The sequence below is a fragment of the Pelodiscus sinensis genome, chromosome 12 (genome assembly GCF_049634645.1).
Source record: "Pelodiscus sinensis isolate JC-2024 chromosome 12, ASM4963464v1, whole genome shotgun sequence".
NCBI lineage: Eukaryota > Metazoa > Chordata > Testudines > Trionychidae > Pelodiscus > Pelodiscus sinensis.
Genome location: NC_134722.1, coordinates 23,608,667 through 23,623,009, shown reverse-complemented (window position 1 = coordinate 23,623,009; position 14,343 = coordinate 23,608,667). Strand labels below are relative to the sequence as shown.

General features: G+C 39.0%; 1 long non-coding RNA gene across 3 annotated transcripts in view; it reads right to left on the bottom strand.

The window, feature by feature from the left end:
• Window positions 1–14,343, bottom strand: part of LOC112545491 (uncharacterized) — a 186,179-nt gene that overhangs the window by 102,279 nt on the left and 69,557 nt on the right. For 2 of the 3 annotated variants that reach the window (XR_012906695.1, XR_012906694.1), the window contains exons 3-4: window positions 11,997–12,068; window positions 10,841–10,896 (exon numbers count right to left, since the gene is read on the bottom strand). The exons of the other annotated variant lie outside the window; for it this stretch is intronic. This is a non-coding gene — a long non-coding RNA (uncharacterized LOC112545491). The remainder of the gene's footprint in view (window positions 1–10,840; window positions 10,897–11,996; window positions 12,069–14,343) is intronic. 3 annotated transcript variants of the gene reach the window in all.

Sequence of the window (14,343 nt, the reverse complement as noted above, 5' to 3'; positions counted from 1 at the left end):
ACATCCATACACCCATTAACTCTTAACAGAATAGAAGCTGGATGAAGTATAGTAGGTTGGAACACAGAGAGAGGAGCTTTGCATTGGCTGATTTGAGCCTGCAGAATATTTTGGTTGATAGCTTACTTGAATTTGGGGATTCAAAATTATGTTTAATGTAAATTTCTGAGGATGTTAATTGTCTTAAGTGATTATATATTCCATGCTTTGATGGTATGAATTTGTTTTATAATTCCCAATTTAAGCTACTCTAAAATAGTTCAATAGGAAAATTAATATACGTGTGGGTGTATGTACATATATGTTAATGAACATATTAGTCAAAACAGAGTCTTAAATCAGAGTGTGGTGCTTCAGTGCTCAAATAGTAACACAGGTTTACATATTATACAAACTCAGAATGAATATCACCAAAATGCTCTTAAAGATTAAAATTATGAGCTAAATCTCATTTGTTTTACTCATGAATAATCCTAGCAATCTTAATTGGGATATTTGCCTAACTAAAACAAAGAGGATTTGTCCATATATGTATATACCATTCACTGTGATTTAGAAGTTCAAAATCCCCTTCAGTTAATACTGAAGAACAGTTGCTAGTCAGAGCCCTGGAACTGGTACAAAATTCAGTTCAGTCACAGAGGATTTTAATTAATCTACACATAGCATATAGGAGGAGAAATTAGGAAAAAGAATTTTCAGTTTAGTAAGAATTCAAAACCCCAAAATTTAGTTTTTATAACAGATTAAACATATTTGTTAAAACAAGGGCTAAATGTCTGCTGGTCAAAGGAAACTACTGTTCTACCAAAACGCAGCTAGACAAGCATTATTAGAGGTTTCACAGCAGATGGAAAAGCTACTTTGTTGTAGCCTAAAGATGTAAAATGCAATACCAGTCCCTAAGTGGCACTGGTACAACTGTGGAAATCATATAGCCAGATGAAGCACATAAATTTCCCATATGAACAATTGTTTTCATTTTCCTCCCATGCCACTAGATATTATAAGTGGAAAGTAAAACACAAGTAAATATGTTCATTCCACTCTTGTGATCAGTGATAAATGAAAGGCTATTGAGCCTGACAAAGGTCAACCATGGCCTCATTGCAGTTTGCTGATACTTCTGTGCACTGCAGGTGCGTGTGCCTACACTCCCACCAACAGTTCAGAAGAAGTATTGCTTGTAAGCTTATTTTCTCCACCACCAGTATTTTTCATGCATCACTCAATTATACAAACTATTGCTGTAAAGGTATTATATTCATTCCTATCATCAGTAAACAAAAGCTGTCAGGGACTGTAGTTTTTCTTAATAGACACAAGCAACAGCAATTGGGCTGGGGGAAATAATGGAAGATAGGAGTTTGCTGCAGCTAAAATTTAAAAGTAAGGTTTCAAAAAAGAGCTAACTGCTCAGGCCTTCTAGTGTATTATTAACAACACTGATTTAGAATTTTACAATCCCCAGGAAACATGCATCAAGCAATTATTGCTAGAGCTGTCAAACCCTTTGTTCAGAAATTAATTTTTGCTAACTATCATTTGAAATGCAAGATTGGGACTGGAAAAAAAATTGTTAAAGAGAAGTATTTTAGGAAATCAAAATACATTTCCATAATTATTCTTCCTCTCATCTCTACTCAACACTTACAATGTTACAAGCTTTAACAAAGCAAACTGTTAGTACCTCAAACACTGGTCACTAATTAATCTAGGATCTCAGTGGCCAAAGACTATACTTTGCAAATAGCAGTACACAGTAGGAATCAATGTGCAATAGCAATTTGCGTACCTTTTTCCAATTTTTTTTCGGAAGAGGCTTTTCCAAAATTTGGCTCCATCTACGAGGAAGAAGGGCTTCCGAAAGAGCGTGTCTGCTCTTCTGCAAAATGTCAGAAGAACAGACGTGTTCCCTGGACGCAACAGAGTTTTTCTGTATCCCGGAAAAACTCCTTCGTCTAGTCATAGCCTGTGTTAGTCCCTCAATGTAAGAACAAAAATCTTGGTAAGCTATCTATCAAATAACAGGCCCTATCTGAAAATCCTTGTCATTTGAATACTTCCTCTTCATTCAAATAGTATAATTTTTGTATGAATATGAATTACTAACTTGATCAATGGCTGCAGGATAGGCCCCAGTGTCTAACAGCCTATTTTTGTTTTAGGGGGGGAAGGGAATATATTTTGTACTATTACTTTAATTTACTGGAACAAGTCTACTCTCAAATGTATTAGATTTCTACCACTGTAAAATAATTAATATATGCTGTCCTATACATAAGAGTTATTGGAATGCATTTATTATTATTACAGAAGGAAAGAGAATTACCAGAGTTAAAACTTAAGTTTGTTATGTAGAAGAGAGTGTGTTGACACTGCAGGGATTTGAACTTATTTCCCAAGTTCTTGGCTATTTCTAGCTTGATGCTCATTCCCTACAGTTACTTGTACTGTTTGATGTGCCCAATTATCTACTTGTAATATAGGCAGAACTAAACTCTTATCCCCTTCCGTGGACAATTGACATATTTTGAAAAAGAATAAGAGTAAGACAAAAACCTCCTGCAGAAACACAACATGCAAGTAAAATTTTGAAGAGTGCATATTTAGGCACACAGGATTCTAAGTTTTCTAGAAATTCACTGGAACTTGGCTCCTAGGTCACTTATGTGTTTTCAAAAATGTTGCCTGGTATCACCATGGTATCTGCTTCATGTACAAATGCTGTCTTCTCCTCATTCCTTAAGCAATATTTGCCCCAAACATATCTTTGTTACTCAAACAGCATGGCCATCCAAACTTTTATGTTCCAGTGAACATAACCAATTATCTTCATACCATCACAATCAGTGCAGAGTGACTTCAGAGGGGACAGAAGAGAGCAAAACCTATGAATTTCAGAGATCCTGTTTTCATGCAAAATATTCTTAGGAACAGAAAAAGGAGAAATACAGAAAACATAAAGGAAAGTTCTGGCTGTTGTGCTTAGCCACTCACAAGAATCCCTAATCCTAACCCTGTGCCACATTGGAAGAGAAGTGTAAAGTGGACATTCTGAAGATAATACAGCTGGAAAGACCCAGACTTAGACTATCAAAACACTGGCAGCAGAGCTCTTGGGGCAGGACCCCAGTTATGAAAATCCTTATAAAAGGGGATTAGACTGAGCCCAGCCCTAACCACTGGCAGATCAAAAACACTTCTTGGAGGAGGGTTTCAAAGGCACAAATGGCAGTTAAGTGCCCAGCTCCCATTGAAAGCCAATGGTAATTGGGCTCATAATACTCATTTTATTCTTTGAAAGCTGTTGTTGTTCCTCCAAGTTTGAAGATAGCCATGACATTACCTATCTGTTCGGTTTCTGCGAACACGTAAGTGGCTGAACAGACCAATGTGAGCTTTGAACTGAGGTACGCTTAACAAATGATGCCTTAAGGGTTACCCAATTAAGATTACTGTTGCTGGGGTTTGGTCTGCCTCAGCAGTTCTACTATGCTCACAGCCTGTAGCTCCAGTATGGATGAGAGACTCTGCCAGATAGAATGATCATGAACAAGATATTCCCAAAACTCTGGATTAATGTTTAAACTCTCTGAGGGGGTTTTCCTTTCTTTAACTCACTATAAAATATCTTCTTTGGCAGTTGCTCATCTGACATTCCAGTGATACAGCCTCATCTGTGATGGATGCTAGGAATGCCTGCCCGTAGGAAAACCACATGATCTGGTACCTTGTCTTGCCATTTTATCCTCAACAGTTTCCTCAGACAGCCCAAGTGAAAGTGGTTCAGGTTCACAGCATGGCATCTGTGCACCATCCACGTTTTGCAAGCATACATCAGATCTGGCAACACAATAGCTTTGTAGGCCCTCCATTTTGTTTGTTAACTAATGCCTCTGTGCTCCCACACATTTGAATGTCGCCTGCCAAAAGTTACACTTACTTAGATGACGAAACCAATGCCAGAACTGTCAATCTGAAATGTACTGCTGAGCTAAATGGAACTGTCTGCTGTTAGAAAGATCTGACCATTCACTGTGATGACAGGCTCTATGTTAGGCTTTCCTTGTGCAGGCTGGTACCACAATCTGACTTCTTGATGTTAATTTTGAGTCCAAAGTTGTCATTCTGAAGAGAAATAGCCCATGCTCTACTGCATGTCAGTCTCAAATTTGGCATTCACAGACTAGTCATCAGGAAACAGATGATCACAAACTTATGTTCTTATGTACCTTTGTCTTCACCTGTAGTTTCCTCAAATGGAAGAGCTTGCCATCAATGTGGTATCTGATGCCAAAAGACATCTGTAGGCATCACAGAAATCATATGGAAGAGGTTTGGGGCCAACATACAGCCCTGCTTGATTCCACTGGTGACAGGGATTGGTTCAGATGTCTCACCGTCATCCACAGTGCAAGTGAGCATGCCCTCCAGGAACTGCCGAACTACTGCAATGAATTTCTCCAGGCAACCAAATTTTGCCATGATCTTCAAAGGCTCTCCCAGCTGACCATATCAAATGCTTTGTCAGGTCAAAGAAAGTCACTTACAGACTGAAGTTCTGTCCTCGGCATTTCTCCTGATGTTGACATAGTGCAAACACCATGTCTATAGTAACACATTTATTCCTGAAGCTGCACTAAACTCTCAGGCAGGAGCACTTGTTCACAGGATTGCTCAAGGTGAGAATTCTGGTGTGAATTTTGCCAGCTATTGACCACAAACAGATGCCCCAATAGTTGTTGTGGGATTGTCTGTTGCCTTTCTGCTTGTGCAAGTGGACAATAGATACATCCTTGTACTCCCCAAGTGTAGCTCTTTGAGTCCACATTGACTGGAAAAATTCAGTTTCAGAGCCACGTGTTTCCAGCCTTAGCATAGAATCTGTTCCAGGTGCTTTACCATTTGAAAGTAAGACAAACTGCTTTTGCAGTTTCAGTTAGTATTTGAGGATTAGCAAGAGATATGTTGATAATGATTCAGGGCAGTCAATCAGTTTCCTCTTTACTAATAGCTCCGGTCATCTGAAGAAGTGGGCTATGCCCACGAAAGCTCATGATACCATCTACATGTTTTGTTATTATATAAAATGCTACCAGACCATTTGTTGTTTTTTCTGTAGAGACTAATTCAGCTACCCCCTGAAGCTAATAAATGCTTCTTAATTAAGAATGTTGTTAAAGTGTTTTGTTGACCTTTGCAGTTTTTTTCTAAGTCAGTGGACAGTGTGGTACCATCAGCACTCAATAATAGAGATGTTTCTCATGACAGTGGTCCCTAGATTGTCCTCAGACTACCACAGAAGTTCTTCATATCATTCCTGTCTGTGAAGAAGAATCTCATCTGTCTTGTTTCTCAGCCATGAGCTTTGCATCTCTGAGTTCACATTGGACAGTTTTTTTGTTGTTGTGGAAAGCTGCCTTCTTAGATGTTGAAGTGCTGTCTCCTAAATAGGCCTTGTGCAGCTGATGTTTTTCATTCAATAGTCTCCATAAGTAAGTACCATCTTCATCAAATGAATTTTGATGTTTACATGTGATGGAACCAAGAATACTGGAGGCAGCCAAGTACACAGAGGCTGTGTCTAGACTGGCCAGTTTTTCCGGAAAATCAGCCGCTTTTCCGGAAAAACTTGCCAGCTGTCTACACTGGCCACTTGAATTTCCACAAAAGCGCTGACTTCCTACTGTAAGAAATCAGTGCTTTTTGCGAAAATACTATGCTGCTCCCATTCGGGCAAAAGTCACTTTTGCGCAAAACTTTTGCGCAAAAGGGCCAGTGTAGACAGCTGAGATTTGTTTTCTGCAAAAAAGCCCCAATCGCGAAAATGGCGATCAGGGCTTTTTTGTGCAAAAGCGTGTCTAGATTGGCCACGGATGCTTTTCCGCAAAAAGTGCTTTTGCGGAAAAGCGTCCGTGCCAATCTAGACGCTCTGTTCCGAAAATGCTTTTAACAGAAAACTTTTCCATTAAAAGCATTTCCGGAAAATCATGCCAGTCTAGACGTAGCCAGAGGTTATGTCTCTTCTGGAAAAACTTCTTCCGAAAGAGCGTCCACACTGCAAAAGTGCATTGAGAAAGCATCCACACTGAATGGACACATTTAAGCTGTGATTACTATGGATGGAGTGGCCACCAGGGCACCTGTGCTTTTCCCCTCTCTTTCGAAAGAACTCCCTCTTCCCTGACCACACATGCTTTTTTCCTAAAGAGTTCTTTTGTAAAAAGGCTTCTTCCTCATAGAATGAGGATTACCAATGTTGGAAAAACCCCTCTGTTCTTTCAATTTTCATTTGAAAGAACATGATTGCAGAGTGGACTTAAAGTTTTTTCAGAAAAATGGCCATTTTCTCAAGGAAAAAAAGCCTCTGAAGTGTAGACGTACCCAGAGTCTCTAAATGATGCCCAATTCTCCTCAGTGTTATTAGATTTATCATCAGTTGTTACATCAACAAAATCTTGTTTCGTATTCCCCTGCTTCAATTTGAAGACATTAATCTTTTTGGGTGCTCTTTTACATGTGTGGTTGTCTACTAGGATATATCCAGTTAGCCAGCTTGGAAATAAGACTGATTAGTCCAGCATTCTGCACTTCTCATAAGCCCTTGTCCCTTTTAACATCCTAGCTGTCTCTTTTCCTGATGACAGTGTAGTCAATAAGATGCCACTGCTTGGAGCATGGATGCATCCAAGACATCTTGTTGCAGTTTGACAGGCAGTTAAGTACATTTCCTCAGCAGGAGGGGCCCACTGATGTTGCATTTCCCAAGGCCATTTTTTCTTGGCACCTGGCCATGCTTGGTAAGCTGCACCAACTTTAACACTGAAGTCTGTAACCTCCTGCAATGAGGTTTACCAGCTAATTCGAGTTAAGGGCTTTAAATCGGAATCCCGTTTCACTGTCACGTGTAGACGCAGGCAGTTACTTTGGGCTAGTCAATTTCTAAAATGGCAACTAGCCGGGAACATGCAAATCAAGCGCGGGATATTTAAATCCCAGGCTTGATTTGCAATTCTGGTCGCTCTCATTAGCCTCCCTAGATTGATCTAGGGGGCTAGTGTAGACCTACCCTTTGTCCTTGATCACATCTGGAAAGTTTATGGGAGAGGGAAGGTTAATTGACACTGATGCTAGTTGCATCTCTTTTCCCAAACAGTAGGAGTCTCATTAACACGAGCCTATCACTCACACCCTTTGGGAAATTCATAAGCTTGCTAATTATTTGTGTTTTGATATCATGTCCAACACCAGCTTCATGTCATTCTGCTTCACTAGGACCACTCCAGATGAAGGTTACCTTGACTTTAGCAAAGCTTTTGATATGGTCTCCCACAATATTCTTCCCAGCAATTTAAGGAAGTATGGATTGGATAAATGGACTGTAAGATAGATAGAACGCTGGCTAGACTGTCGGGCCCAACGGGTAGTGATTAATGGCTCGATATCAGGTTGGCGGTCAGTTTCTAGTGGAGTGCCCCAAGGATTGGTTCTAGGGCAGTTTTGTTCAACATCTTTATTAATGACCTGGATGAGAGGATGAATTGCACCCTCAGCAAGTTTGTAGATGATACTAAGCTAGGGAGAGAGGTAGATAGGTTGGAGGGCAGGGATAGGGTCCAGAGCGCCCTAGACAGATTAGAGGATTGGGCCAAAAGAAATCTGATGAGGTTCAACAAGCACAAGTGTAGAGTCCTGCACTTGGGATGGAAGAATAGCACACATTGTTACAGGCTAGGGACTGAATGGCTAAGTAGCAGATCTGCAGAAGAGCACCAGGGGATTACAGTGGATGACAAACTGGATATGAGTCAACAGTGTGCCCTTGTAGCCAAGAAGGCAAATGGAATAGTAGGTTGCACTAAAAGGAGCATTGCCAGCAAATCTAAAGAAGTGATTATTCCCCTTTATTCGGCTTTGGCGAGGCCACATCTGGAATAGTGCATCCAGTTCTCTACCCCCCACTATAGTAAGGATGCTGATGCATTGGAGAGGATCCAGCAGAGGACAACCAAAATGATTAGGGGGCTGGAGCACATGACCTACAAGGAGTGGCTGAGGGATTTGGGCTTGTTTAGTCTGCAAAAGAGAAGAGTGAGGGGGGATTTGATAGCAGCCTTCAACTTCCTAAAGGAAGGTTCCAAAGAGGATGGAGAGAGGTTGTTCTCAGTAGTAACGGATGACAGAACAAGGAGCAATGGTCTCAAGTTACAGTGGGGGAGGTCTAGGTTGAATATTAGGAAAAACTATTTCACTAGGAGGGTGGTGAAGCACTGGAATGCATTACCTAGGGAGGTGGTGGAATCTCCATCTCTAGAGGTTTTTAATTCTCGACTTAACAAAGCCCTGGCTGGGTTGATTTAGTTGGGATTGGTCCTACTTTGGGCAAGGGGCTGGACTTGATGACCTGAGGTCTCTTCCAGCCCTATGATTCCCAGCTCCTTCTTCAGCAAGTTGCCCTTCTTAATCAGAAGAGTTTCACTCAGGGCTATTTTCTGGATGTTTCATCTAGCCAATTCTCTACCAACTAGAGCAGGTCTTCTATCTGGCCTATCTGCTGTTATTCAGTCAATTAAGAGGTGTACATTCTAATCACCAATGCGAGTGATGTCACGTTTGTCCTTTTTTGTGGGGGAAGGGTCTTTTCAAGTGATTTTTTACTGTAATTGTAGGATCCTTATAGCAGTATGCTGACCAGAGTCAAGGTGAAGCAGACAATATTTAGGGCCTAGCCCCTTCCTCATACTTGGGAGATGAGTACTGCGATCCTAAATAGGAAAGCTCAGTTACCCAGGGGGCTATCGAATTCACAGTGAAAACCAATCCTATTCCTTGAGCCATCTGAGCAAATCTGTAGCTACAGCTCCCTGTGCATATACATTTCTGCTCTACTGCTCTTTCATAGTCACAGGATTTGAGGGGGAGATGAATAGATGGTGTCTTAGCACACGAACTGGATTTAAGTGAGCAAAAGTTATGCAAAATTGCCAGCACTCTCTCATCCAGGCCTGTCTCAATCTACTGGCACAACAATGTTGAGACATATGGAGACAATGATGGCCTAAGCTGTCCACAAGCTCTTACCATCCACATTGCTTCTTGATGGCCTTATCCACCAGAGAGCATAGCCATCTGCTCTGGTCAATAGTCACAAATAATACTGTCTCTTACTTATAGTGACAGGAATAGCCTGACCTTTCTTGAGAAGTTTGGAACATGTTTCCTCAGGAACCTCACCTCAGACCTGTCTGTGAGAGTGACCCTAATAGGAGTACAAGACTGTAAATGACATAGTTCTGAGGGTCCTTGGGCTATATGAGCCTTTCCAATACAATAAACTGCCCCCTTTTAAGTAAAGCCTTTCCTAACGAATGATAATTGCACAGAGACATAACGTGAATTCCCTTGGAATTCTGGGGAACAGAGAGAAAGAACATTGTCTAGGACTTTTAATATACATGTATAATTGCTGCTTAGCGCTGCTATACCTAGACAACAGAAGTCTTAAAACTACTACAAAATAGATAGAGAATTGCTACAGGGCATGGTCTCTGAAACAAAGGGTGCTACTCAACATGTATATATGTATCTGTTCCCTTCCACACTAATCAACAAGTAGACTGGTTCTAATTTTAGAACCTATACTGTAGATACTGTATTCTTGTTGGCACAATGGGAAAGCTCAGCAGTTTGAGCATTAGTCTGCTAAACCCAGGGTTGTATGTTCAGTTCTTGAGGGGGGCCATTTAGGGATCTGGGGCAAATCTGTCAGGGATGGTACTTGGTCCTGCTGTGAGGGCAGGGGACTGGTCTTGATGACCTCTCAAGGTCCCTTCCAGTTCTATGAAATGGTATATCTCCATATATTCTTTTTTATATATATCAGGCAGAAAATGACTAAATAGTAATGTTTTTCCATGGTCTGTGTTTGACTATTTGATGTTTATCTGTTCTGTGAAATCCCTCTGAAGCACCTGGTATTGACCACTGTTGGAAGAGAGGATGCTGGGTACATATACCTCTGGTTTGACCCAGCATGGCTGTTCTTATACGCAAATAACAGATTTGCTGTAGAGTAAGAGTTTTCTAAGTCAGCCATGTTGCTTCAGCAGCTATTTATTTAAACAGATTGTTACAAACTAGATTGAATATTTATCCTAATAAAGTATTAACAAATGGCCCAATCCCTCCATCTAGTCCCAGTATCTCCTCTCAGTTCAGGTGGTCAGGAAGCAAGGTAGACCAAAGGCTCACTAGCATGGAGATATTAGAAATAGGTTGAGGAAGCAGGGGCTTGTAGCAGGAACCGAAAGCATGGCTCCCTCAAGGACAGACATTGGGGAATGGCCAGTAACAGGGTTGTCGTTTTTTTAACATGTTGGAGGTGGAAATCCCAGATAAGCTGCATTTATTTAATGGAGTTGCTTTAAAGCAAGTACAGTAAAACTCCAATAGTCGGGCATCCAATTGAATAGCACTCCTGATAGTCCAGCATCAAAATGGCAAGAGCCTAGTGAGTGAGCTTCAGCAAAAAACAAGTCACAAGGCAGAAGCGGTGGCAGCTGAACCGAGCAAAACCAGACCAAGTCAGTCTGCCACTGGCATTGTGTGACACTGGACAGTGCTTGTGCTACAATAAAAATGGTTAAAAACACAGTATGTACTCTGTGTGTGTGTGTGTGTGTGTGTGTGTGTGTGTGTGTGTAAATAAATAAATAAATAAATAAATAAATAAAACAAAACACCACTTTATAGTACCTCCTGATAGTCCAGCATATCCAATAATCTGGCACCACCTAGGTCCAAAGGTTCCGGATTACCAGAAGTCTACTGTATTTACCTTTCATGCAAGCAGGATTCAGGTTCTAATCTCTAATGGGCCTCTCTTCAAGAAATCTGAAGGTAAGAGAATATGTATGCACATCAGAAAAGTGAGTATACTTTCCAAAACTCAGGAATTACAATCTCCTACATGTCTGAATTCAGGATGTATGTTCTATACATGAAGCTGAGCTGCCCATGTTCTCTATACACCTGCTCATCAGCAAGGTCCTATACCTTTCCTAATGCAAGCTCCAAGTTTACAAAAGATTTCTATTAATCTGAAGAGCTCCATAATTTCACGGCATAGCTATATGCTCAGGTATGTCTCATGATACACAAAATGGCCTTCAGAGCAGAACTGAGCAAACATACAGCATTTTGTGGAGAAAATGATCTAGATGCAGCAAAAAAATATTTTTGACCACATGAGATGCAGCTTCATATAGCCATTTTAAATCACTGTGAACTGGCAAACATGGTCCTGCTAGATTAATGTTTTATATAGCTTATTTTACCAACAATTTTGTTTGTGCTATTAGCATTGCATTAGTAATACTTATTTTCACTCTGATAACACTATGGTGATATTTTTTTATGGTCTCTGCCAAAAAGAAATACTAACTACAGTGCTAATATGATACAATGGAAAATTGCTAAACAATAAGATGGATCCCCGAGAAAATTTGATATAGATTTCCTGTAGTTTTCCTGCACTATTTTCAACCCTTCTCACAAGGGATACAGCAAGATGGCAATGAAAAGTGAATTTCCTGCTGTTACAGCTACTTTGGATGCTCATGCTTCTGTTCCTATGGAGCCTGCTTGGATCAATTTCAAGAAAATAGCCTTTATCTACACTTTTGCACAAAAAACACATTTCTGTTTTGAAGAGATGCTGTATTTGTGTGGTGGTCAGTATTTTAACCTGTAATATAATGTTGTAGTAGCTTGCATATAGTAAACTGTAGCAAACAAATATTTGGCATATTGTTAAAGCAGAACTTGTTTTTCAGCATTTTCTCAATTAGATACAGAAGTGTTTAATTTTACTCAAAGTTTCTAATTTTATATACAATCTCTCTCATCAATATACAAATACCAATAGTACAAAGCAGCACTGCTTCTTTTAACTGTGCATTAGACCAGGATTTAAGAAACTATTAACTCCTTACCAGCAGTTGGGCCAGATCCTCTTCTACTGTTCTAATGAGGCATGAAATTCTCCCACAGTTAGCAAGTTCTCCCTTTGTTAAAAGATATAGAGACTTGAAAAATACTTGCTATTTGGCATGAAACTGTAGGAGGGCCCCAATCCTGCCTAACTTAACACAATGGTAATTTTGACTATTTGACTAAAATTATACAAAATAATAAGGCAACATGGATTATCTACACAAAGAACTTGACACTGCTCTCATTCAGTTAAGTGAGAGCAGTGTAGGGTAAGAAGTTGAAAGAGACAAGCATTGCCTGTTTATGAAGCTTTAAATTTGTCTTTTTTAACATAAAAATACCCTTTCTTAACCATACACTCTCTATATAGACTTATATTCCATAAGCAAGAGACTGGCGATGGCTTTAGGATCCAAAAGCATTAAAAATCAATCATTTACAAGAGACAACCAATGCGAACTCCAAAACGGGTCCTTCAGTTTCTTTAATGACTCTGGATGACTCATTAATTAATACACCAGATCCTGCTGGCCTCATTCGCTTATTTAAATGCGAATACTATTGTGAATACAGCAAACAGGATATAACCCAGTAAGTTCCAATGGAATGAATGAATACATTTTTAAATAAATGAGGTGACATTTCCTTGTCCATTAGATAGGTATTCACTGCCAACAATACTATTCCATTTTGAGTGCCAGCCCTTTGGAATACCAATGGAATACACAAGTAAAAATACCACTCTATTCTACAAGGCACAGTGGCAACTGTATTGCTAGCTAATCGTGAAGCTACAAATGTCTTTAATTTGTTCATATACAATTTCACACTGAGGCTCATATATTTACAAGACAAAGAGGTGAAAATGAATTTCTTTGATTATTGTTAAAACTTAGATGAGTTTCCTTACAAAGGATTCAAGAACACTTTATAAAGTATATTACATGTAGTTTCCTACCTATAGACTCTGTAAATCTTTGTTTCTTCAATATACAAGTCAAAAAAAGCCCCAAATTGCTATTGCTATCATGATAAACATTGAAAAGTTCTGCTTGACCTTTTATTAACATTTTTCTATACCAATATGGTTCTTTTGCTACAAGCACCCTAAGGAATTATGAAAAATACTTTTTTCTGTAGTTTAGCCCATGTGCACTTAATAGGCTCACAAATATAATGCCATTATAAAAAAGAAAAACTGCCAACACTGCTAAAAAATTGTCATAACACTAAATTATTATATAAATATAAAAGGAGTATGTCTGTAAAATATTCACTCAATGAACATCCCAAGGTGATGATTTTGCTATGTTGTTTTTATTCCTGGGAGATCCATAACACATTTGGATATGCCACATGTCACCACATGAATCAGGCAGTTAATGCATGTGCTTTTTAGAAGCAGAGATGTCTTCCCAATAGAATGTGCTATAAAAAAAAATGTTGAAATTCTGCTGCTTTGTCTGATAGGCATAATTTAATGTCTTGCTTATAATGCTGCATCTTAAGGAAAAATATGCACTGTCCTATGTAGTTATTTACAATATATTACTAAATCTATGCAAATATATTTCCATGAGATTGGTATTATATAACAAAGGTCAACAATGTTTGAAATATTTTGAATTATATTCCCAATATACTGTGCATATAGTACTGATATCCAATAACACATATATCTTAATATATTTCTAGATTTTTCTAGTTATCGTACTTTACCATAGGTTTTCATAGTTTATCATCGTACAAATTTTTTTCTTTTAGAATACAGAAATGCTCAGTACAGTTGTAGCTTTCTATTAAGATTATTACTTATACAATCATTAATAAAGCATCAGTTCAAACACTGCATGGTAACCCAGCACTATTTTATAAAATAAACAATATCCAAATCATCAATAATTTGATTGGCAGCAGCTCTAAACATAAGGTTACGTTAAAATGGAGCACCATATAAAGAACAAGTTACAGCCCATAAACATTCTCTTCAGCCAAACTTGGGTGAGATTTTTATATCCAGGTGCTTCAGGAAAATCTGACCCTGGGAAGCTTTAGGTTTAGTGTTGAACAACTAAAAGGTTCCCTGTACATCAATAACCCCATTTAATCCAACATAAGCTTTGAAATGTTAGAACTCTTAGTACATTCACTCTGATACATAATTAACATCTTTCTCAATTTTATGCGCCTATGATTTTTAAAACAAAGCTTTTTTAAAATGAATTATAGCGGAGCACCAATTTATGTAATCATTACTCTGAAAAATTCTCTTCTGCTTCTCTGAATATGATATTGCATCATTTTAGCCAAACATGTGTATTAAAATCTATTCATATCAGTAATAGT